The sequence below is a fragment of the Parasteatoda tepidariorum genome, chromosome 5, assembly GCF_043381705.1.
Source record: "Parasteatoda tepidariorum isolate YZ-2023 chromosome 5, CAS_Ptep_4.0, whole genome shotgun sequence".
NCBI lineage: Eukaryota > Metazoa > Arthropoda > Arachnida > Araneae > Theridiidae > Parasteatoda > Parasteatoda tepidariorum.
The window spans coordinates 91,550,361-91,575,127 of NC_092208.1; the positions used below are offsets into that span (position 1 = coordinate 91,550,361).

General features: G+C 31.2%; 1 protein-coding gene across 10 annotated transcripts in view; it reads left to right on the plus strand.

Annotated features, from left to right (window-relative positions):
* Nucleotides 1-24,767, plus strand: part of LOC107454240 (perilipin-3) — a 74,833-nt gene that overhangs the window by 11,363 nt on the left and 38,703 nt on the right. For 2 of the 10 annotated variants that reach the window (XM_071180792.1, XM_071180789.1), the window contains exon 1: nucleotides 10,033-10,231. The exons of 6 other annotated variants lie outside the window; for them this stretch is intronic. The gene's annotated coding sequence lies outside the window, so the exon portion shown is untranslated. Of the gene's footprint in view, nucleotides 1-10,025; nucleotides 10,232-11,905; nucleotides 12,080-24,767 lie in introns of those variants that run through there. 2 more of the 10 variants (XM_016071359.3, XM_071180787.1) reach the window with 2 other exon arrangements.

Consider the following 24,767-nt stretch of genomic DNA (forward strand, 5'->3'; position numbering starts at 1 on the left):
ATATATATATATATATATATATATTCGTAACAGTAAAATGTAGAAAAAGAATTTAATTTTATACATGATATTTTTAAAAAATTTTGACATTTTGCTGAAGCAAGAAGATAGAACAAATATTGTAAAATTAAATTTTGTAAGATTTTTAAATTCCAAAATAACTTTTTCAAATTTTGTTTTTCAAGCAGTTATTAGAAACACAAAATTCATTCGAAATTTTAAATCAACTCCCCGATAATCTTTGAGGAAAAATTTTGATTGTCCCTTGTCACCTTTAAAGAAATTCGTTATAACCTGTTAAGTGAAACGGAAAGTTAAAAAAAAGAAGGAAAAGTATTTCATTCAAATGCATTCTAGAAAGTTTATTATCTTATAATCGAATGCTGAAGGTTAATCAACGGTATTCTAGTTGGGTCGCCTTTTGTGCCTGTTGTATATTCAACTCGTATCATCTTTTGTTGTGTTTAACGCTTCCAGAATTTCTTTCAGCGAAAAATGCCTCGTGCCTAGTTGCTTTAAGAAGATCGAAAGGACGAAATTCTAATTATCTTATCAACCACCCTTTCATATAAACGTATTTTGAAATCAATTCTCCCCCATCTAAAAACAGCACGTTTTTCACTTAATCTTTTATTAAATGTGATAAAGGCAAAATATGTGATTTTTACTCAGAAATATAATAGCTTAGAAGAAACAAACAAGCTCATAAATGCAATAAAATATTTTATCGTGGAAAAAAAATCAATAATTAAATTGTTTGCTCAAAAAATGTCATTTTTATAGTACCGTTTCGTTCTCGAAATAATTTTTTTTTATGTTACGCAAAATATTGTTATTTTTTTAATATTGCAGTAACGATAATTTAAAATATATTAACTGTTTTGGCCTCGCGGAAATGCTTTGATTTCAATTTTAACTATTTCCCAGAAATGTCCGCAAAACGAGGTTGAATTCAATTAAATTTTTACACAGACAGTCAGCTTGCAACGGCATACGAACAAAAAACAATAATAGCCCCCAAAGCGTAGGTATTTCTCCATATGAACTGAGAACATTCTACTCTTCAATAATAATTCATTTTTTTAGGTTGTCTTAAATAATAATTTAAGGGATGTTAAATACAGTATACTCTCGCTATCTCAAAAATGGAGGGGCGCTAAAAAAAATTCGAGATAGCGAGTTTTCGAGATAACAAGCTCAGAACTGAATATGTTCTAAAAAAGTAGAAAAATATATTCTTAAATATTAATCTAAAAAGTAGAATTGAAATATAGGAATAACTACTATTAAATATGTATGTAATGATAGTTGACTATAAGTATAAATATTGCAATGATAATTTTATTTAAAGTAAGACATAATTATGCATTAAATAGAAAAGAATTTTTTTACAATGTTTGAAATGTTTAATTTGTGATTTTATCCGAACGAATTCAATCTCTATTTCAGAAAAAAACTCGACGTTACAAGGTTTTGAGAAGAAACCCTTCGATATAGGAATTCAAATTAACATTAGGTGGATATGTAAAAAAAAGGGAAACATATTTTTTTGACGTAACAAGGTTTCCGAGTTATCGAGATTTAAACTTTAAGTATTTATTTAGATTAATATTATAAGGTTTCTCTACATAGTAGTTCAAGCATAGTGTTGAATTTGTTATTTATACATTAATAATTTTTTTGGAACAATTTTGTATTTTTATCGAAATACTAACGTAGCGTTAAACGGTACGCTACGTAAAAGTAGTAAAGTAATTATTCAGATTTATTTTTGCTCCTTTATAAAATGATTGTAAAAATTTCAAACATAACCGCCGTTATAACCAATTTTTGGTACCTTTTTAAGCAATGCCATACGATACTCAAGTTCTGTCGGGAAAGGTGTGCAAAGAATCGTTATCTCACGACAAAGAATTTTAATACTTCTGCTGAAATGTCCCATACTTTGTGTGATTTAATGGTTGCTAAAATTGAATGCATAGAGATTATCCCGAGTAAACTCGGGAGTAGCAGAATACGTTTTGTTTTATCACGTTTTTACTCGGCCGGAAGCAAGAAAATAAATCTGATTGATTTGGAAGTTTGACAAGTGTTGGATTGTGTGACGTCATCATCTTACGTGTTGATAATCATCGAAAAACACGGATATAAGAGTATCATTCACTGAAATTGAACTATGATTGTCAACAATTATACTGGATGACTACAAATTAAAACTGTAATTATAATTGCAAAATATGATTTTATCTCATTGACATATGATTGTGAGTGAATTGATCTATGATTGCAGATAATTACGATTATATATAATCTAGATGAAAATAGTTATTTTGATTAAAAGTAATCTTAATTACTTGTTATATCAGTTGCAAAGTTACTGATTGCTGTAATCGATTCCATTTTCTCCCGCAAACATGTTTCATTCGTTTAGCTGAATTGACATGCAATGAAAACGAAAAAAAAGTAATAAAATTTTTTCACGCTTTGCCACTTTCAAATTTTTTTTCCTTCTCTTATTTGGTTTTGTTACCTGGAAATATGAGAATTTATTTGAGTTTCCCAGAAAATCTTATTTGTTTTTTCAATCTAGAATTCTATATAGACTCTTTTATACGGTCAATGTGAAGGCCAGTCTAGCGTGACGAGCATTTTCAATGTCAAATTTCAAAGGCATAAATATTGGTGTTATTCACTTTACCACTTTTTTTCCCTTTATTTCTTTAATTTTTTTTTCATTTTATTTCTTTATTATTTTTTTTTACAAGAATTGGATTTTGATAATGTCTGCATTTTTGTAACGTTTTTTTTTTTTGAAGCATCTTTTATTTTAAATTTAAAATTTTTTTTGGTATTGATTTGTTCTTGACGAGAAACGTTTTAAATTTTAAACTATGAATACCATCTTGTCGTAAAGAATGTAATGTTTAAAAGTAATTCAACTTCTTCAAAAATCACTCATTTCACAAAATTTTATCTTCTAGATGAAAATTACAGAAATCTTTTGAATAATTCTTAATTTTCGCACATTTTTATGATCCCAGTACAGCATTGGACTAACTTTTTAAATATTAATGCTCTTTCTTTTCACATAACTGTGACTTTTCTTCTTTTTCTTTTCACATAAGTGTGACTTTTTTTCATGTGGCTTTTATTCTTTTCTTTTCAAACACTTGAGGCTTTTCTTCTTTTTCTTTTCAGATAAGTGTGACTTTTCTTCTTTTCACATAACTGTGACCTTTCTTCATGTGGCTTTTCTTCTTTTCTTTTCAAAAGCCTGAGGCTTTTCTTCTTTATCTTATCCCATAACTGTGAATTTCTCTCGTTTCTTTTCTTTATTGGGAAATTATTACTTTATTTTTTTCAGGAAATATACTCTTTTCGTGTTAAGTTGTTTGTTGGAAAATGTCTGAATATTTTTGCTAAAAATGTGCTACCGCTGTAGGATATACTTTACAGATAAAGCAAATGAAGTATCTCCGCCACAGACTATGGTGGGACAGGGAATTTATGGATGTTGAGAAAACATATTTTTGTGACAAACTGCATAATTGTGGCAGCGCGGTCAGCATTGCGCACAGGCCACCTTTACTTAACAGGCAAGCTCGTACTCACCGATCGGAAGTTAGATGGGTTTCAAGCCACCATTGGGGATCAAACTTCCGTCTTTCACAATGACAGTTCAGTGTCTCAACCACCGAGCAATCAAGACTCCTTCACTTATACTTCAATAAATATATCCAGGCAAATAAGTGAAAACGAATTTAACATCAATAAACTTTTTTTTTTGAAAAAAGAATTTTAATGTGGGTACATATTTGTGATTACCAATAAGCGGGATCATCTGTATGTACTGCGTATTACTCTTCTGAGAAAAGCGAAAAGTAAATTAAACTTGTGTCTACTTTTGACGTTTTTTGAACAATTACACAGTTTAATAAATTATGAAACGTGCTGAATCCTAATATCATTTAAATTTGCCGTAACCGTAACATGATACTAAGCTATATTAAGGTAGCAGGATATACGGTACGATAATATTGAACCATATTATCGTACTTCTTTAATCTGATTTCTCGACGCTGAGATTCATCTTAGATGGTAACATGGTTCAGTTTAAAACTTCAATAAAACTACAGCAAATTTGTACCATATTATGTTTCAACCTTGAAGCGATTTTTCTGTAAGCGAGCATCCATTATTAACCATTTATTATGATTGTACAATTTAAAATTTTTATTCGTTCAAGGAAATTCATATGAAACATATATTTTTATTACTTACATTTAAAGTTTCGTTAGTACTATAAGTTATAAAAATATAATATTATTTTTGTAAGTGTCTTGAATTACTTTTAAAACAACAGCAATTGAATAACATAAGGTATAATTCCCTTCTTTTTGAAGATCTCACCAATTATAAATTAAACATTGTTACTGTCCAGCTATCAGGAGAACTTCCTAATGCAACAGATTTGTGACGAAGATAAGTCACTTCAAATCTAAAAGGTTTTCATAGCAACAGACAACCTTCAGCCCTAAGGAGTTCTCTCGCTAACTGGATAGTACTTAGATTCCAATATTATCAGCTGTTTGTGCAAAACATATTCAAGTCTTCTCAGACTTTTTTTTTTCGATTTTGGATCTTTAACTATTTAAAATGACAACTTGGTACCTTTTTGTAGCACACAATTTCTGGACTTAATTCCTCACGATCAGTGTTCGAAAGTAGCTCGCTACTACTGTAGTCGCCCCTTTTTTCCGTAGTTTGTAGTGTAGTGAGCTACGTTTGAAAAAGAGTAGTGTAGTAAGTAGTACTATACAAACAAACAGTAGTTTGTAGCAATTCCTGCCAACTACTTTTTAACGTTATTTTAATAAAGGAACGAAGTTCAAACGCAAAAAATGTTTCAAATCTGATTGGTGCAAATCCTGCGCGTCAACGGCAGTGAGAATGTCTTCATAGCTGAGATCTACGACAACAAGATCTACGTCTGATGCTTGGAAAAATCAGTGCGAAATCGGTCGAATTGTTTCTGATTTTAAACATCTGACTTTTTTACGATTTCACAGTAACTATGAAGTAGGTTTTTGTGTCTGATGTCGTAACTTAAAATATCGACTGAATTAATTATCTTGCATAGTCACCCCCTCAAATCATCAAGATTTAGTCCTAGAACGTGAAAGTGTGATCATTCGATAAAAATTTATGTTCGTTTTTGTTTTTTTGCGCCGTTCTTTACTACTTCCAGGTTATAAAAAATCTCTTAATTGATCTCTTAAGTCACAAATATTTGATAATTTCCTAGCATTTCTTAAATCACTATTGAGAAAAGCATAGTGTTTGAAGGTTAAAAGAACAAATTCTTAAAAAGTGCGTTAGAATAAAAAACTATTTCATGTTAACTTCTGAATATCTCCTGATATTTAACTGAGCTAATTTTTTATACAAAATCATTTTGAATATAGGTGAAAATTAAGTTCTCAGGTTAAGTTTATTTTCTAAAAGTAGCGAAGTAGTGACTACATTTCGAAAGCTGTTTGTAGTCGCTACATTAAAAAAGAAAAAATAGTTGTAATTAACTACAATTGTAATAAAATACTTGTAGCTGTAGTAAACTACAAAGAAAATGTAGTTTTTCCGACCACTGCTCATGATTACTATTGATGTTTTCTTATATATTTATGCAGTTTGCATATTACTTAATATTATCAATTCAATTAGATTTTGTATTTTACAACGTTTCTTAAAAAGCGTTTTCGGGAAACTTTTTTTCTAGTAATGTTATGTTAAAACATTTTTGGGATTGAAATTGGTTTATAAAAAGAAATCTAATTAGCTTATTATCAGAAATTAGCTTGAATTTCAAGAAAATTTCCCAACCAGATTGCCTAGTTTGTAGAGTGTTGGGCTCATGTTCAATAGGTCGTGGGTTTTATCCCTGTCGGCCGAACACCCCCCGTGTAGTAAATGGTGACTGGTGCACGTTAAATCTGTTGTTTCACGAAGTCCACCATGTTCCCATAGCAAATCATACCTCTGGGGATACTGAATTGGAGATTGATCACTCTCTGGATTAGGTCAAAATTACGATTTGTGGATGGATGTATGAATGGGTCCGTCATAAAAGCGCGTTGTGAGGAGTGTGTAGTTGAAGTCGTATTGTTGGCCATAGATAGAGCCAATGCAAAACAAGCAATGTACCATTTGCCTTAAATTTGCTTGATTTCACCAAGCAGGCATGCTGATATTGGCAAGTGGTATTAAAAACAAGAACAAAAAAATTCGTGGTTTTCAAGTTTTCAAGTTTTTTTCAGGAATTTCAAGTTTTTATCTATTGTATAGAATGAGCCATAACTTTTGTGCCTATAAATAACCGAATTTTTAAATTCTGACTTCAAGTAAACTCGATGAGAGCTCATCAAACGAACTAAAGCATAATGCATGTTGTTCCCTAGTGTCGGATTTTGATCCCGCACAAACCTTTACTGTTACCCACATTTATGTAACCAGAGCCATTTTATAGTTTTTTTTTCTTCGGAAAAGTTAGCATTTTCATTTTATATTAGCGTCGCTGAACAGCTGACCCAATTTTATGTTTACGACTGCCAATGCTGAACTCCATAGTCTTGTTATTTTGAATCCAATCCAAAAGCCTGGATCAAGTATTGGGAAAATTTTGCCTCCTTGGAGTACTTTTGGATAAAACCAACCCACATTTGCATTACATGGAAGAAAAAAACACGAAAACCTCCCTCGATTAGCCTGGCAGCAAGGGAGACTCTAACCCATGATCCGTCAGCCACTGTGGATATTTCACGTCAGCATTGTGTCCGGTGGGAGCCGGGTGCGGAATTCGTATCGCCCGGCCATCGTTGGGATTCGAACCCTGATCCTCTCATAGGGAGGCAAGCCCTCTATCCCCTGAGCCACCACGACTCTTCTGAAGTTTTTTAGCAGATGTCCTACAAATCATCGATGAGAGAATAGCATCACATTGACATTTAACAATTTATGAATTTGGTGAGAAGTATACTTCCCGAGGCCTTACAAAGGGTTCACTTTTTCTTCTGTAGCAACCGAAATTTCTAAAAATAACTGAATGGCACGACCTTTAGCAAGACAATTGGAATTTGTTTTAAGGAAAAAAAGGAATTTTTTTTCGGTTGATAACGATAAAGAATTCAGTGAATCTACTTTTTAAGATTTCGAATTCTATGAGAGTTTTAGTTGTTGCATCAGACGAATTTTTATCTCAGAAATAAACAAAGTTCTAAACGAACCTTTGAACAAAGAATTTAAATAACATCTAGAGAATCATTTTAGAAATCAGAAGTATTTCATATAGGAGAAACACACGCGCTGCTTTATTTTTTTTATTATGACCTCGTTTTAATGCCGCTGTTATCGACAGGTGAATCAATCTATACTTAGTAGGCAGCAAACAAAAAAAGATTTCCAAGATTGAAGTGCAAAGTACACGAATACGGAAGATTAGAGATAAAAGAAGAAGAAAAAAAAACTGATGATTGGCCCTATCATCGTCATCATTTTGTTTTTTGATTAACGTTTGCAATTATGTTAGCACTTTAGTTAGGATTGTGTTCACTTTGATAAAAAAAACACTTCTCACTGAAAAGTCTGTCGCACAACCATTATTCACGATAGTTAATTGTACAGATTTCATTGTTACGTCGCCATAGTTATGAAAGTTCACTAGCTATAGTATTAGCCTAGATATTACCTTAGTCTCAGTTTATTCAGTTATTGCCTTAGCTATGAAAGTTTACTAGCACATACCTTAGATATAAACTACATTACTGAACTATTGGCGACGGCTAGGGATATACCTCCTAGGATGATCTGCAAAAGCGGATGGCCCAAACAGACACTACCATACCGTAATCTATATCGAAGAGCGGATGATTCCCTAGCAACAATTTAACCTGGGTCCCAGTTGAGCTCAAAATGTTGGCCCCATATGAACATGCATCGAGGAACCAATAGTGGGATGCTTAGAGTTTTTTTACATATTGGTCCTGAGCCGCGATGGCTCAGGGGATAGAGCGTTCACCTTCCAATGAGGTGAACCGGGTTCGAATCCCGGCGATGGCTGGTCGATACGAATTCCGCATCCAGCTTGCACCGACCTCAGTGCTGATGCGAAATATCTTCAGTGGTTGATGGATCATGGGTTAGAGTCCCCTTGCCGTTAGGCTAACCGTGGGAGATTCTCGTATTCTTTCTCTCCATGTCACGCAAACGCGGATATGTTCAATCAAAACGTCCTGCACGATGGCAAATTTCTCCCAAAACTTGATTCAGGAGTTCCCTTGTCTTCTGGATTGGGTTCAAAATTGATCGGTTACTGAGTTGAACATGAGAAGCCGTAAACCCAAAAATTGGGTCTGCTGTTCAGCGACGGTCTATAATAAAATACTGGTTCTATATATTGGGGGCCTTTATGGATGGCCTGTATTGGCTGATGAATGAGTTTAAAATATCAGGTGAATCTGATGATTCTATATAGGGCCGATATTCGTAGTAAAGTGGCGATAAAATTGGACAATACTATCTAGGGCTAATATCGGGAAAATAACTGCCCTTTGAACTCTTATTGAGCCTAGATTTGTGAAGTCACTTTGGTGGTATCAACCGCTTCTAGTCACCCAACCTTTTGTTAAAGCTCTTCTTCGACTGAAGCACTACGACACGATCTGAGATCGAGCAATTCAATCAAACATCTAGCCGTTAACACAAGGAATCGAACTTCTGCCCAAGCCAAAGACTATACTCACCACACCGCCTGGACGGCTTAAATGTTCATTGATTCAAATAGGGTTATAGAATAAAAAAATTTCACTATGAAAGCCTGAACAAACTAAGGGTCAGGTATAATTTACACCAAAATTACAATTTAGACATGAAAATCACCATTATTTCAATAATAAAATTTGTTTCATCTAAATAATCCTGCTATTTATAACTAACTATAACATCTAAATTTTAACACATTTTCGAATTTATCACAAAAATAAAATAGAACTGAAGTGATTATTAGTTCTCATAAAACCATATTTTTTAGCTCATTTCAGACTTCTTTAACAATAGGGTGGGGGGTAAAATGGTCATAATGGAGAAAAATGAAACTGAAATGATTATTATTTTGCTGATAATATTCTTGTTGAATATCTTTGTTCTAAAAACGACAGAACTTCTTTATAAAGTTTTTTCTCTCTTCTAAAGCTGTTTTTTTTTTATAATACAAATCGATGTTCTATATGATTCATAATAGAATCGATGTTACAATAAAACTTCTCTATAAAGTTTTTCTCTCTTCGAAAGCTAATTTTTTCATCATAAAATTTTATTTATCTGTTAAATGTTGAACTAAGCGAGAGAGAAAAACAAACAAAAATTAAAATACTATCTGGTTAAATACGCATTTCAGTACATAAATTCAATTTCTACTATTTTAGTTCTCCCTCTATCTTCTTTTCAATCATTTAATAAAATACTTTTTATTCATACACTCAACATTTTTTTAAAACTTGTTGTAGATGACACTTGATGTTAATACAGTTTTTTTTTCTTTCAAATCTCAATTCATTCATTAAATTTAATCATTAATTTCAGTTCTATGTAGGAGAAAAATTTTTAATTATTTAATATAAAGTAACTAAAATAAAATAAAAAATTGCTGACATATGTAGGAATTGACTTTAAAAATTTTTGTTTTTGTATGACTTGTTTTTCTACCAATTCTCTCAGAGTGCCTTATCGATTCTTAAGAAATATTTAGTTACTATAAAATAAAAAAAAATTTCTTCTCATCATACTACGTGACAAAATTAGTGATGAACTTTGTTACTCCCTATCAATTTTAATAAATGGTTTCGAACCATTGCTATATCAAAGGTCGGAATTTAACCCAGAAATTTTTGCCTGTTTTAAGTGACGACATCGAAATTTGCCCAATCACAGCAATTTGTAAATAACACCACCTTTCCCCCATCCCCCTCCACGCACTAAGTGCACAAAAAAGGTTTTTATTCTCTTAAATAGGTATTTTTTAATATATTACAATATTTAAACGGAGAAATAACGCGATTTTTTTTAATTGAAAAATTCTCAATATTTAAGAAAAATTTATTTCCAGTGAGAATATTTTCTTAAACGTGGTGTTAAAATTATAAAAACAGAATGTAACTTTATTGAAATATTCAAATTTTGAGTAAGTTTTTATTTATTATAATATTTCATTAGTATTCATATTTTCGAAATGTTTGTGAAAAATAAAAATCGAGTCTTTGCACACGTTAGCGTATTGTAAATATTTAACAAAACTTTGCCTCATAATTAATTTTGTAAATAAGTATTCATTTAAAATAAAATATCATTAAAAAGTTTGAAAGGATTAATTTTTTTAAATCTGTTTAACTATAGATCTTAGTTAACTTAAAGATTATCTTAAGATTAAATTAACTGAGGTATCTTTTAGATCTTAGTCAATTTAGTCTTTTATATTCTTCTTTTTAATTTTGACGTCAATTTTGGAGCTTGTACAATTTTGTTGTAATTATTACTTTCCGCGCCATGTGTGCCTATAGACATAGGCGTTACAATTTGGAAATGTTAAGTAAATATTGGAAAATGAAAAATTCCCATAAAGGAAACCGTTATTAAACCTGCAAGTTTCTAATGAATGGGCCGGCATTTATTCAAACTTTAAATGTAGTATCAATTGTATACAAGTCAATAAAATGTTTAAAGCTATTAAGAGTACTACACCATTTATTCGGAACTTTATAACTAAAACTGATTAAAAACCCACAAGTTCTCAGAAAATACATCGAAACGTATTATAATATCCAATGTCCACTGAAAAAAGCAAATTATGTCCATCCATTTGTATGCAATACCTTATTGTAAATATTCGTATTGCAAATTATATCCACATCAAAAATTAGATCTATTATATTTTTTGCTAGATCCATTATTTTGTTAACATTTAGGGGGAAGTTGTAATCATTGAACCAGTTCCTTCTCTGGGCCACCTGCCGCCTTTAATTTGTTTGTTGTTACCAGGGAATGCTACCCGTTGACCATTTAGTTTTAAAATCGACACTTTATCTTTGAGGTAATTCACGTTCAGACGAAATTTCTGTTCATTTGAACGAGTTCGAATTTACAGGGATCAGTCTGCGTAGGGACCGAGGGTGTGCGGTATGGGTCCTCGCTAACCTGTTCTACCGTAAAGTGCTCGACTTCGCGTGCAGGTCGTCGGGCTACCGAAGAGGGGGTGCTAACCCCTCTGCAGAGGATCAAAATTGTAACGGCAGGTCTTCGGATCATCCTAAGGGATGTTTCCCAGACCGTCGCCAATAGCCCATGCTCTAGTGCGACGTAAATGAACTACAACAACAACAACGACAGTTTTACAGATTCTTTGATTTTTTTAATCTAAACAAATTATGGTAATTAGTGAGACGTTGAAACATTAGTTGTTACTGATAATATTTCAAATGGGTGTTTCATCGTCGCTATTTAGCCATGTTTATGATGAATGTTAACTTTTATTTCTATCTTATGTAAAAAGAATTTACGAACATATATGGGTCAGCCTCAGTTTAGAGGTAAGCATTTTGCCAAAAAGAATTCTATCGTAACCTACTAGTAAACGCTTTTCATATCTATAAAATTGCCAAAATTGACCCTATTGATAAGAGACCCAACGTTAGATAATAACCTTCTCCTTATTATCTGTGATATTTTAATAATTCAGCAACAACTGCATTTTATTCGAAAAACTTGCTCGAAACATCTGCTTATGCGTAAATAAATCAGGCTGACTCGTTAAAACAGAGACGGTAGATAAATAAGTTCGTGACTTCGTTTATAACAACCGATGATCTGTGGCAAAATAACGCTGCTTTAACACAGTTTTAAATGTTACTAGTAAAGACTAAAACACCCATGTAGCCTAATACGTAAATTAAACGTAATGATGAGTTATTTGGTTAAACAGCTTTGTTATATTTCACGTTATATTAACGGAATGGATTTTACAAACTACCCTTCGGTAAGATTGCTTTTGTATATTTTACGGAAGATTGACGAAAGAATTAGATTTAGTAAAAAAGATCCTATGCATTTTACGTATTATTGACAAAGCATATTTACCATTTAAATTTTGGTACGAATTTATTCACGTACATTTTCCGTTTTTTTTCGCAAACTACTTTTTTCGATAATTCGATGTTTCATTTTACATACCCTCCTGTTTTCTTCCCTCTTATAAGAAAAGGTGAATTTTCTAAATCTATTGATGACTGGTCTGTTATTTGGGTCGCGTTTTTTAACCAGGACAGTTGCTATCAGTTATTATTCCAATTCAAAAGAAAGTCATTAATGGACTGTTTAGTGTTCGTGATATATTGATCAATTAATTAGCGGACTGTTACAAACATAAACATTTATTTACAAACTTAATAACATAAAAATTGACAAGATCATTTTAAATGATAGGAAGATGCGCCCTGTTCTAGAGTTGAATGGCAACTGAATGTGTTACATGATGTGAGCGCCGCCTCGTGGCATAATTTGGCAATTCTTAACACTCCCCGCCGATTGGATGCGTAAATCCAATCATTATTAATTACAGTTCTTAATACATAGTAAAATAAAATGAAAATTTGATAATATTCATACAAAACATCAAATATATATAAACATAATTTCAACTTCAACAATTATAATGAAAATTTTAACACAAGAATTAATCTATATTATATAAAACGCTAATACGTATGTATCAATAAAACCGATGATATTTCCTTTCTCGCTTTGGCAACAGTTTTCATTTTTAATTGATAGGCTTCGGTGCGCAAGAGCACGTAGTGAGCATCATACGGCTAATCTATATTATATAAAACGCTAATACGTTTTGATTGATAGGCTTCTGCGCGTAAGAGCACGTAGTGAGCATCATCTGTCATTTACAAACTTATAACATAAAAATTGACAAGATCATTTTGATTGATAGGGAGATGCGCCCTGTTCTAGAGTTGAATGGCAACTGAATAATAATGTGTTATATGATGTGAGCGCCGCCTCGTGGCATAATTTGGCAATTCCTAACAATAGCCAAGGCCTCTCAGTAGATTTGAGGCTGCGTCATCCTCGGAAGTGTTTTAAGAGAAAACTTTAATAAATAGTTCAAACTTATGAGCGATGCTTTAGCTGCTTTAATAGCACTTAAATATTTTTAAGTGGTGAATTTTTAGCTTTTTATTACAATAAATCTATGTTATTTTTCACTTTATAACTCAATAAAATGAACACGTAGGACTGCTTGATGCTTTTCATGAAGCAATATTATGTGTATTTCATAATAGAAAATGATTTAATAAGATTTTTTTCTTTTAACCCCTTAACGATCGATTAATTTTCAAGAAAACGGTCATAAAAGTGCCCATTTTTTTGGCTTTTGTATTTGTATTACGTATTTGATTAGTGCTGCAACTAGTTTGAAATATACTATCTTTCTACAATTACCTTAAAAATATCCTGGTACTGCCATCTGGTGTGTAAAATGAGAAATAAAATTTTTTTCCGGCAAAAGAAATGAATTAGTTTTATTCTTTTTGGCGCGTTACTACTGAACGCTCCAGCCCGTCAATATCACGGGAGCAAGAAATAGAGGGCGAAACCTCACCCCGTCATTTTCACACGGGAGATAGAAGGAAGGAGTTAATTTTAAATCTTGATTCCTCATTACTGCTTTTAATAACGAAAGAATAAACCTAATTTAAGAGTATAACTTATTATTTTTTAATATGTAGTCAAATATTAGATTTAATCATATTGTGAGAGTTAGGCGCGCCAGTCTTGGCGAGTGGTGTCTTTTGGCTATGAGATGGGAGTTCTATCAGAGAACTGGAAGTGAAAACACTGCTTTGAACATTTTCTCTCTCGGAATTAATTTTTATATTATTTTTTTGTTTTGCCTGATTGTTATATTTGTTTGTGATGTTTGTGTTGTGGAAATATGAAAAGATATAATAAATAATAGTTATATCCAACCTGGATAATTTATTTACCACACATTACAATATATTTGAAAATAAAAAATGATACATTTCAATATAAAAATATGTTATGTCATGGCAGAAAAAAGACAAATAAAGAAATTCAAATTTTATTGGCACATTCATGAAATTTTTATTTTAAAATAGATTCTAAAGAATTCTTTCAGAATCGTATGATATACATTTAAATTCCAAGTGGAAATTATCTAAAACTAAACACTGGCAATTATTTACAAATGAAGGACTCGTACAGTATTAAAATGGGACAAAATAATATAGCTAAGAAATAATTATAAAGTAATAATAAATTATAAGTAATTTAGTAGGTAATTTAGTATTTTAATAATAAATTATAGTAATTAGTAATAAATTATAAGTATTTCGATCCTTTAAGATTGTAAAACTTTAAAATAGTACTTATTTTCAAAAATAAATAGACTTCTTTTTATTGATTATTATAAAAATGTAAAGTATTTCCAAATTTAAAAGTTTCTAAATTTTCCAAATTAAAGTTTTTCTAGCATGTAAATTTATTGATGACAATCTTTCTTTTAAGATTTGTTTAAAAAATATTCCAAAATAGAAATTACTCCAGAAAATGATTAGTATAATATTTTGGAGCAGAAATTGTTCAATAATTAAAAAAATTACGCACTATAAAAGACAAGAAAATATTGAATATTTTCTATGAACTACATTTGAAATTGCTTACAAGTTTTTGTTAAATCGCAATTTTTAAAAAAAAAATTAAGATAGAAAAATATAAAATCATTTATCAAAATAATTTTTCCTGTTACTCGATAGGATACATCTCATTAATTAATATATTATATATATAAGATACATTTGAATGAATATGCATACATATGTATTAACTTATATATTATTGTTTTAAAGCTTGTTTACATAAACTCTTCCAGACTTATAATAAAAATAAAACTTAACATATACTTAAACATAAAAATGGGAATAAAATGAGAATATCTCATTAAATCTGGAGCAAAATTTATTCATGACTCAAAATTTATTCATACCATATGAAGATGAACGGGATTTTCATTATTATTCATTTAAAATTTTAACGTTCAAAAATTAAAATGGCTGACAACGAATTAAATTCCTTTTTTACTATTAAGATTTAATGCATTGTTGTTCTTTTGCTTCTAAGTAGGAGTATTTATGAAATTTTACTCATCGTAAGCTATCGTTAAGTATAAATAAGTTTCAAGTGCCAATCAACATTGTTATTAATTTCTCTTTCTTTTAAAAATATAACTAAAACGTTTTTTACTTGTTTTTTAAATAATAGAAATTTTTCTTTAATGACAGCTGATATTTGCTTAAAACAAGCGAAATGATGCTTAAATTTGTTTTATATCACGTCTGAAAGTTTTGCAAAAGTACGATTCTGCTAGTTTTATATTCTAATGTTCGCTAACAATACCTAAAACATTGTATTTCTTAAATACAGCTTATTTTATTATGCAATTATAAAGTGAAAAAACAAATATTAAAATATAAAAGACAAATAACTCGACTATTATCAGTTATTTGATAACTGTCTCGTTACCCATTCCATTTCTTCACTTTTCGGAAACTTAACTGATACTTTAGGCCCATTTTTTGTAGTTCCCTTTACATTTTGGAACTACTCATGCATATGGCATTGCTAAAAGTTGTAAAAAATAATGCTATATGTATTTTTGACCTATCCGACCGACAAACTGGGCTGTTGCTCAAAGAATGACAAATATTTGAAATTGGCGGCTAATCGCTTATCAGCTATACACCACAGTTTGTGACGTCACTAAAAGACATTGGTGATCTCAACGACCTTATTTCTGGGTGGCTATGTTTGTATACTGGGGAAAGTAATGGAGCGTATTGTGGTTAGGGGTTTGAAATGGTTTTTACAAGCCAACAGACCTGAGCCGTGCTGGCTCAGGGGATAGAGGGTTCGCCTTCCAATGAGGTGAGCCGGGCTCGAATCACAGCAATGGCTGGTCAATACGAATTCCACCCCCGACTCACACCCACCTCAGTGCTGGCGTAAAAATATCCTCAGTGATAGACGGATCATGGGTTCGAGTCCTCTTGCCATCAGGATAACCGTGGGAGGTTTTCGTGGTTTTCCTCTCCCTGTTTCGCAAATACGGATTAGTTACACCAGAACGTCCTCCAAGATAGCAATTTTTTCCCAATACTTGATCCAGGTGTTCCCTTCTCCTCTGGATTGTGTTCAAAATGACAAGGCAACGGAGTTGAACATTAATAGTCATCAGCCCAAAATTGGGTCGGCTGTTCAACGATGGTTATAAAATTATAACACCGACAGACTTATTTCGGAAGTGCAGACTGGTTTTCGTCAGGGCTAAAGAAAATAGAAGGGCTGGTTCACTCCTTTGAAGTATCTCTCGCCGCGCCAATCCTCCGACGTCACTCTAGTGACGTCACTTTGGCGCAAAGCTCGCACTTTTACTTCAAGAACGGAGCGTTTGGCCTTACTAGCTCTAACTAATATTGGATCATTTCTTTTTGCGAGATATTCTAAGACATTTGTTATTTTCTATAATGACTTTCCTCAGTTTTTGCAGTGAATTTACAAGAATTTAAAACTATTATCGAAATGCCAGTTTGCGCGATTGCAACTTGCAAAAATTCTGATATAAAAACAAAAGGAAAAAGTATAATTTTTCGCGTGTTCCCTAAAGTAAATGAACAACTATGTAAAGAATGGATTCCGAAATGACACAGTTAATATAAAACAGCAATACGTTTATTCTGTCGTAAAGAACTTTTATAAAAATTCATTATCTAAATAGAAACCGCCTCGTTACTTCATAAAGAAAGGCAGGTGAAAAGAATTAAAAAATAGATAAAGTCAAAGAAAATTAAAATGTAAGTAAAAAGTATAAATAAAATATATAGTATATAGTTGAAATTCTCCTAATTTCATAACATATTTTTTAATGTAGTTATTCTAAATATTTATGATTTTTTTTAAAAATTATATTCTCTTCAATTTAAATATCTATATATTATATCATCGTAAATTTAAATGTCTATAAACAATTGTAAAATTTCTAATGTCATTATGAACCTAAATTATTATTTTGTTTCAGTAATTAGCGTTTAAGGTTGATGTTTCCTAATGATTAAGTATGAACAAATTGCTATTAACGACATATTTTAAAATCAGGGATTCTAAATTTAACTTAACTTATCTTTATAAAAGAATATGTAGATAAAAAAAGTGTCGATATATGCCTTCATTTTTCTTAATAGTTAAAGTTAAAACTGAACTTTTTAAAATAAAGTATTTATCGTGTCATTTTCACCAACTAGCAAAACATTTTTATAAGTTTAAAATGGTATTTTTTTTAATATAATAACCAAGAAAGTTTTTTTTGAACTATGTTTATGAAAGGAAATAATGTGTTAATTACGTAAAGTTTGAAGGCTAATAACCAGAAAGAGTCTAAACTTATTTTTACAAAGAGAAAGATGCAAAGTTATCATAATATCTTTGCTTGCGATCTCCGAGACACAGTGACGTCATGAGGAGGGAAATCGTAGCTTCAGCTCTAAGAGCGGAGTGAACTAGCCCTCCTATTCTCTTTAGCCCTGGGTTTTCGTAAACACCGATCCACGAACCAACAAGTTGTTCTCCTCACCCAATCCATTCAATGTTATCTGGACAAACAGCATGTATGAAATGCTTCCATTTTGGGTCGATTTTAAATCTGTTTATGGCTTGGTTTGCAGGGAAGAATGGAAAAAAATATGATTTAAAAGAAAACTGTAGGTTGGGGGAGAGAAACTGATTGGAAATTTGAACGTGATTCTATCGAATATACGTTCAAAAAATTCTTCAAAACGTTCCCCCCTTGGGATTCATAGACTGTAGTGGCTTTTTTTCTTCCTCTCTCTCTATGTTTGTTCTCTATAGGATTCTTTGTATGTATTACTGTAGTTGTCTTTTAAGCTTGCCATTAGAGATTAAAAAAAATTTAAGCATATTTTTATTTCAACCGAAATATAGGTTGTCGGATCTCTTGTTAGCCTCCTTATCACAAACTGCCACAACTCCCTCTTTATTTTTAATGGATGGCCCCAGAGGCAGAATGGAAATTCATATTTTGTCCACAGGTTTTTAATTAATTTATAACGTTTTTTCTTAACAAAAAAAAAGCATTTTTCGAGCAATTTCAATGGTGTTCTTTCCAAGCAGGAATCAAATGGTACAGACCAACTTTGGTCACCTTATATTTTAGCTTCGGTTATACGATGAGGAAAAGGAACCGTATTGCTTGTAACGGTTTTTTAATCAAAGTTTCCAAATGGCGATTCTATTCTTAGCTTGATATTATTTTTCAATGTGAGATAAATGAGGCATTTCGACATTCAAACATTACTTAATTTATCTCCTGTATTTCTTTATTAAAGTCAAGTGACTGATAAGATAGCCGATGAATGAAGAGATGCTAAAAATAAAAAGAGTTATTCTTGTTTTGATTATACGTTGAGTCACAATATAAGTTGGAATGCATTGTATTCCTAGATGAATGGCAACAAAGTTTTGACACAGAAAATGTGTTTAAGTTACTATGAAAGGCAGCGATCAAAGGACTGTAACTTGCGGATAAAAGAGCTACAATTTACAATTTGCGGAAACAGTTTTGTAAGCATATGCTTACTTTTTGAATAAGAAAACTTTTAAATTGTAGACTGTAACTTACGGAAAAAGAGCTATAATTTTTGGAAACAGTTGCGTACATACTTGATTGCTTTTTGAAACGTTTAAATTTTAGCGTATACAACTAACAACCATACAAACAACAATCAAACAATGTGTTACAAAATAATACCCATACAGCTAATTTAGCATATGAACTTAGGCCTGCTATTTTTTATTAAAACAATTATTTTTCTATAATTCACAAGTTATAGACTGCGAACATTTTGAATCAAAATCGAAGAAAATATTATATTACAGCTTTGATCACTGTTTTTTAAAATATTTTATATCTTCATAAATAATAGCTCTTCCATGTTAACTTTTAAAACATCCTGCGAAATTGTTGGAAGGGGGTCAAGCCTGTATCTCAGGAATGCGAAACAGATGCAATACTAACTTATGTAACTGATTGATGACTTCATTTGAATTCTTCAAAAATAAGGCGGCTTTAGAAAACAATTAAAAAAGCTTCGAAAACATTTTACTTTTTTACTGCAGTTTAATTTTTGGAAAGAAATATTTAAAATATTGATAAAAGAACGGTTATTAAATTGTTAAAGGATAATTTTCTCAAACATTGAAGCTTTTAGGAGCTCCGAGCTCCGCAAGCTCCGTGTCGCGATACAGACGCAATCATTAAAATACAACAGAAACGTGTTAATACGTAAGAAAAAAAATAATATTGTCCCCCAATTTGAAATTTGTGAAAGAAATAAGTATGAATATTCAAATTCGTAAAAATAATTATGAAATATTTATGATTGAGGGATTAAAAAGCGAAGAAATTTTACGTAGTTTTCCAACAAATAAACGTTTTTCTAACATCTCTAATGGATACAAAAATAAGAAAAATACGAACTGCTGAAATTAAAAAAAAAAGATCTTAGTTATAAAGAAGGAATGTTTGAACATATAAAAAAGCATTTTTTAAGCAGCAAAATGCCAACACTCGCTGAAACAGCGTTTCTCTACTGCAAGAAACTTAACTACTACTCAAATTGTTTGTTTATCTTTTATTATTTTTAACTGCATTGATTAAAGTTCTTTGTAATCGTCGGGTTATTTGTTTGATTTTCCTTCCATCAAACGCTTAGTTATAAATTTTTTAGGGTAATTCCATGGTAACTGACCATACTTTCTTTTTTGTAAACTTTTTCTCTTCTCTTAAAAAATTATATGGAATGTTCTTCAGTAGCCTAATATTATGAATATGAGAAAAGAGATGAAAATTATAGATCTTTTATTTTTATTTTATAACCGTCGTTGAACAGCCGACCCAATTTTTGGATTTACGACTATTGATGTCCAACTCCGTAGTCTCGTCATTTTGAAGCCGGAAGACAAGGAAACTCCTGAATCAAGTATAGAGAGAAATTTTCCTTCGTGGAGGACTTTTTAATGAAACTAACTCGCTTTAGCTATTTTAGGTTCTAGTCAATCATCTTGTTATCTATAATGAGGTGAAAAATTTAAGTACCTCCACAAAGTTCGGTTCTTCATTACTGAATTAGTGAAGCAGAGGGGGGGGGGCAAAAGAAGTTTTTTCCCCAGGCCCCGATTAGGCAAAGTCGGGCCCTTTTTATATAGTGAAACTTCTCGGGAGCGACCACTCTCCGTTCCACAGTAAAATGGTCGTTGATGGATGTTCTTAGAGGTTAACCTCCATTGACTTCAAAATTGTTATCATGATTTTTCCCAAACGCTTTTAATTTTAGTCAGTGTCATTCTCTGGGGAGGCGGAAATGCCACTTTTGTTGGCTTCATGAAAAGACGAATCTACGAATAAAATTTAGCGTCTATAAAAATGATCCAAACTCATATAATTATGTGTAAAAACAAATTTACCCATTATGAATGATAAAGCTATTTTAAATAAATAAACTATTATGATTTTTTGTTTAAGTTTGCAATTAATTTCTTTATCATAAAAACTAGTTAGCTTTAAAAGGTGAGAAGAGGTTTGTTTGAGATGCTTGTTTTTTTTTTCTAATTTAACTTTCAATTCTATAAGTAAATCATTGATGGCTACGTCTTCAGTGCACTCTGTCTGCAACATGAGATTGTCAAAAAGAGCTCTGTAAATAAGCAGCTCACCCATATATTTCGAGTACATTTTAATCAACTTATTTCTTTTGTTACATTTTTTGTTTTAATGTTTTTTCATGTTTCCTTATTTGACCTTTACCAAATTTGGTTCAGATGTTTTCCCGGTCGCTGGGAGAGGTCTCAATGGTCTTTCCTTAAAGGTTTTCTTCAGTCCATGGAAAAAATTCCGTGCCTCCCAAAAGTAGTCGAGGTGGTCGTTCCTCTGCAGGTTTCACTGGATATGTCGGCCTTTCAGCTTTGTGCACTATTTCGGTTAGTTTATTAAAAGCTATTTATTGAGTATTTACTCTTTATTTACACCATACTAAGAGCGGGTATTCCTCTAGTACAGGGATGGGCAAACTACGGCCCACGGGCCAACTGTGGCCCGCTGGAAGATTTCATCCGGCCCGCGGACCGAATTTTAACTTTTTACTTTCTTTATTTTTGTTCTACAAAACATAAATTAATTAAAATAGTTAGCCTTAACAGCTTCAATTGATAAAATGTTGAAAGCAAAAGTTCCTTATAGAATAGCCGTAGATTAGCTCCAACTAGTATTTGTCTTTCTCGAGGAACAGACATATGGAATCTAATATAGGTGAATTGTACTTCACATGAGGCTTACTACGCATTTTAAGTTCCAACGAGCGGATTTTTCTTCCGGCGTGAGTTCTAACATAATTTACTGCGTATGGAAAGGCTGCACACATACAACGTCATTGTAAATAATGGTGGAATTATTAAATGTATGAAATGGCTACTGCCTTTTTGAGTTATTTGTAAACATTTTTAATCCCAAAATGGCAACTAAAAATGCAAAGTTGATGTAGAGTGCCAAGCGTTCAATGATGAATTGATTCTATTTTATTTCAGAAGTTAGAATTTTTATTTTAGAAGTTTTATTCGGCCCACCAAACTTTTTTTTCTAGACTTTTGGCCCACGACCAAAAAAGTTTGCCCATCCCTGCTCTAGTAATTAATAAAAAACTAAGAAATGTGTAAAAGGAGGGTTGCTGTAATACTTTCATTTACTTATTTTTTTATTATGCTGTCGTTTATACTGCGGAATGGTATTTAAAAGAAGTCGTGTCTTAAGTAAGTTTTGACAGAAGTAAATTTTGTAATTAAGTAAGTTTTGTAGTTCTTCAATTTCTCGCCATTTTTCTTGTTCTTAAATTTATTTCTATACTGAATGAGACACATATTTTTCTGGGTCACATTTATCCTTTTTAACTAAACCATAAATTTCTAAAATCGTAAACAATGTAGATTTTTTTTTCTTTTCACCGTTCATAGTGAAAGTTTTTATATGACAGAATGAAGCAAGCAAGAATAAATAAATTTTAAAAAAAATGGCTAAAAGAAACTTTAAGAAAATTGTCGTGGTGACGTCAGAATAAATTATCCTTCATTATTAAAGTTCATGGTCACAGCAGAAATTAACGAAACTAACACATGTGAATAAAGGATAGAAGCTGGTGTTTCAAAATGTGTGTGTGGATAGCGTGAGATGAAAGAGAAACATTAAAATAATGGTGGACATCGAGCAGTATTATTTTAAGTATTGGTGAAGAAAAGAAGAANCATTTTAATCAACTTATTTGTTTTGTTACATTTTTTGTTTTAATGTTTCTTCATGTTTCCTTATTTGACCTTTACCAAATTTGGTTCAGATGTATGCCCGGTCGTTAAGAGAGGTTTTTAGGGTCTCTCCTAAAGGTTTTCTTCAACTCGGTAACAACAATGGAAAAAATTCCTTGCCTCCCAGAAGTAGTCGAGGTGGTCGTTCCTCTGGAGGTTTCACTGGATATGTCGGCCTTTCAGCTTTGTGCACTATTTCGGTTAGTTTATTAAAAGCTATTTATTGAGTATTTACTCTTTTTTTTACACCATACTAAGAGCGGGTATTCCTCTAGTAATTAATAAAAAACTAAGAAATGTGTAAAAGGAGGGTTGCTGTAATACTTTCATTTACTTATTTTTTTATTATGCTGTCGTTTATACTGCGGAATGGTATTTAAAAGAAGTCGTGTCTTAAGTAAGTTTTGACAGAAGTAAATTTTGTAATTAAGTAAGTTTTGTAGTTCTTCAATTTCTCGCCATTTTTCTTGTTCTTAAATTTATTTCTATACTGAATGAGACACATATTTTTCTGGGTCACATTTATCCTTTTTAACTAAACCATAAATTTCTAAAATCGTAAACAATGTAGATTTTTTTTTCTTTTCACCGTTCATAGTGAAAGTTTTTATATGACAGAATGAAGCAAGCAAGAATAAATAAATTTTAAAAAAAATGGCTAAAAGAAACTTTAAGAAAATTGTCTAGGTGACGTCAGAATAAATTATCCTTCATTATTAAAGTTCATGGTCACAACAGAAATTAACGAAACTAACACATGTGAATAAAGGATAGAAGCTGGTGTTTCAAAATGTGTGTGTGGATAGCGTGAGATGAAAGAGAAACATTAAAATAATGGTGGACATCGAGCAGTATTATTTTAAGTATTGGTGAAGAAAAGAAGAAAATTTTGTACTAAAAATACTTTATTTTGTATATTTCTAAAAAAAAAATTAAAGGCGACAAATTAATAGTTGATAGTTAAAAAAAATTTTACATGAAAATGATAGATTGCGTAAAATGTACAGTAATCTAAACATAAAGCAAATTATTGCGAAGATTTGTGGCAGAGAAAGTTGTGTAAGTTTCTGAAATTTTATGAAACAGCTTATTCAACATAACGCCTCAATAAAAGATGAAATTAAATACTATTGCGATGACGGTATTACTTCGTCAGGTAGGCAAAAGACTAAAAACAATACATTATTATTTGGGTGAAGTAACGAAAATGAATTAGTTTATAAGAATTAAAATTAAAACAAATGAAAATTGAGAAACGAAGATACAATACTTGTAAAAAACTTTATTGCAAAGCATCACCTTTGTCTAAGAGGGTACGGAAAGAGAAGAAAAAAAACTTTAACTAAGTTACAGCATCATAGAATAAAAGTTTATATATTTCTTTTTAATTCATGCGTTTATTTCTTTATCTACCACTTTAATTATAAAATATTTCATAATATATATCTTAGTTTACGTATTTTTGGGGGAGGGGGGGGGCTTTTTCACGATTTCAATCAAAAGATCAGTTATTTTACAGTCATTTAAGCGAAGTCTTTATGGAAGAATCTTCGTGTAAGAATATAGAATGTGTCACCTAAGATAACTGATATTTGACGGTCTTGAATCGAAAGAACAGTTGCAAACTTAAACAATTGCCATGTTTCTGCAACTAATCAGGATCGATAAACCACTCTACGTCACTTGCAGGTATCCCATTAAAATATCGTTTAAGAATTGTTAAAGTTATCCTAGATAGATCTTAAAACAATGTTATTAGCAAACCATTTTTTGCAGAGTGCAATTTACTATATTTAAAAACTTGGCAGACTAAATGAATGCTCCTTAGTGACAATAAATGTTCGTTAATACTGAATGTTCCATATTTTTAGAATATCACTTAACATCTTTTCATACTCAATTTCGATTAAAAAAAGTTCTCTAATTGAAATATTATTTCATTAATATAATGTTTGTTAGCAAATTATTGGATTTAATTTCATTAATGAGGCATACGTCGTAAATATGTTTTTCTCACATACTTTTAGATATCTTGATTATCATTTTATTGGCAAGTGTATTTTAATTTCTCTTTGGCAAAGGTCTTGACCTTTGACTTATAAAACATTCGCTTACTTCATGCTCATAGTTTTGATCTATTTTTTGGCTTTTTTAATTTTTCCATCCTATACAGATAATATTTTTGAAAATATTAGAACAAATTCATACTATTT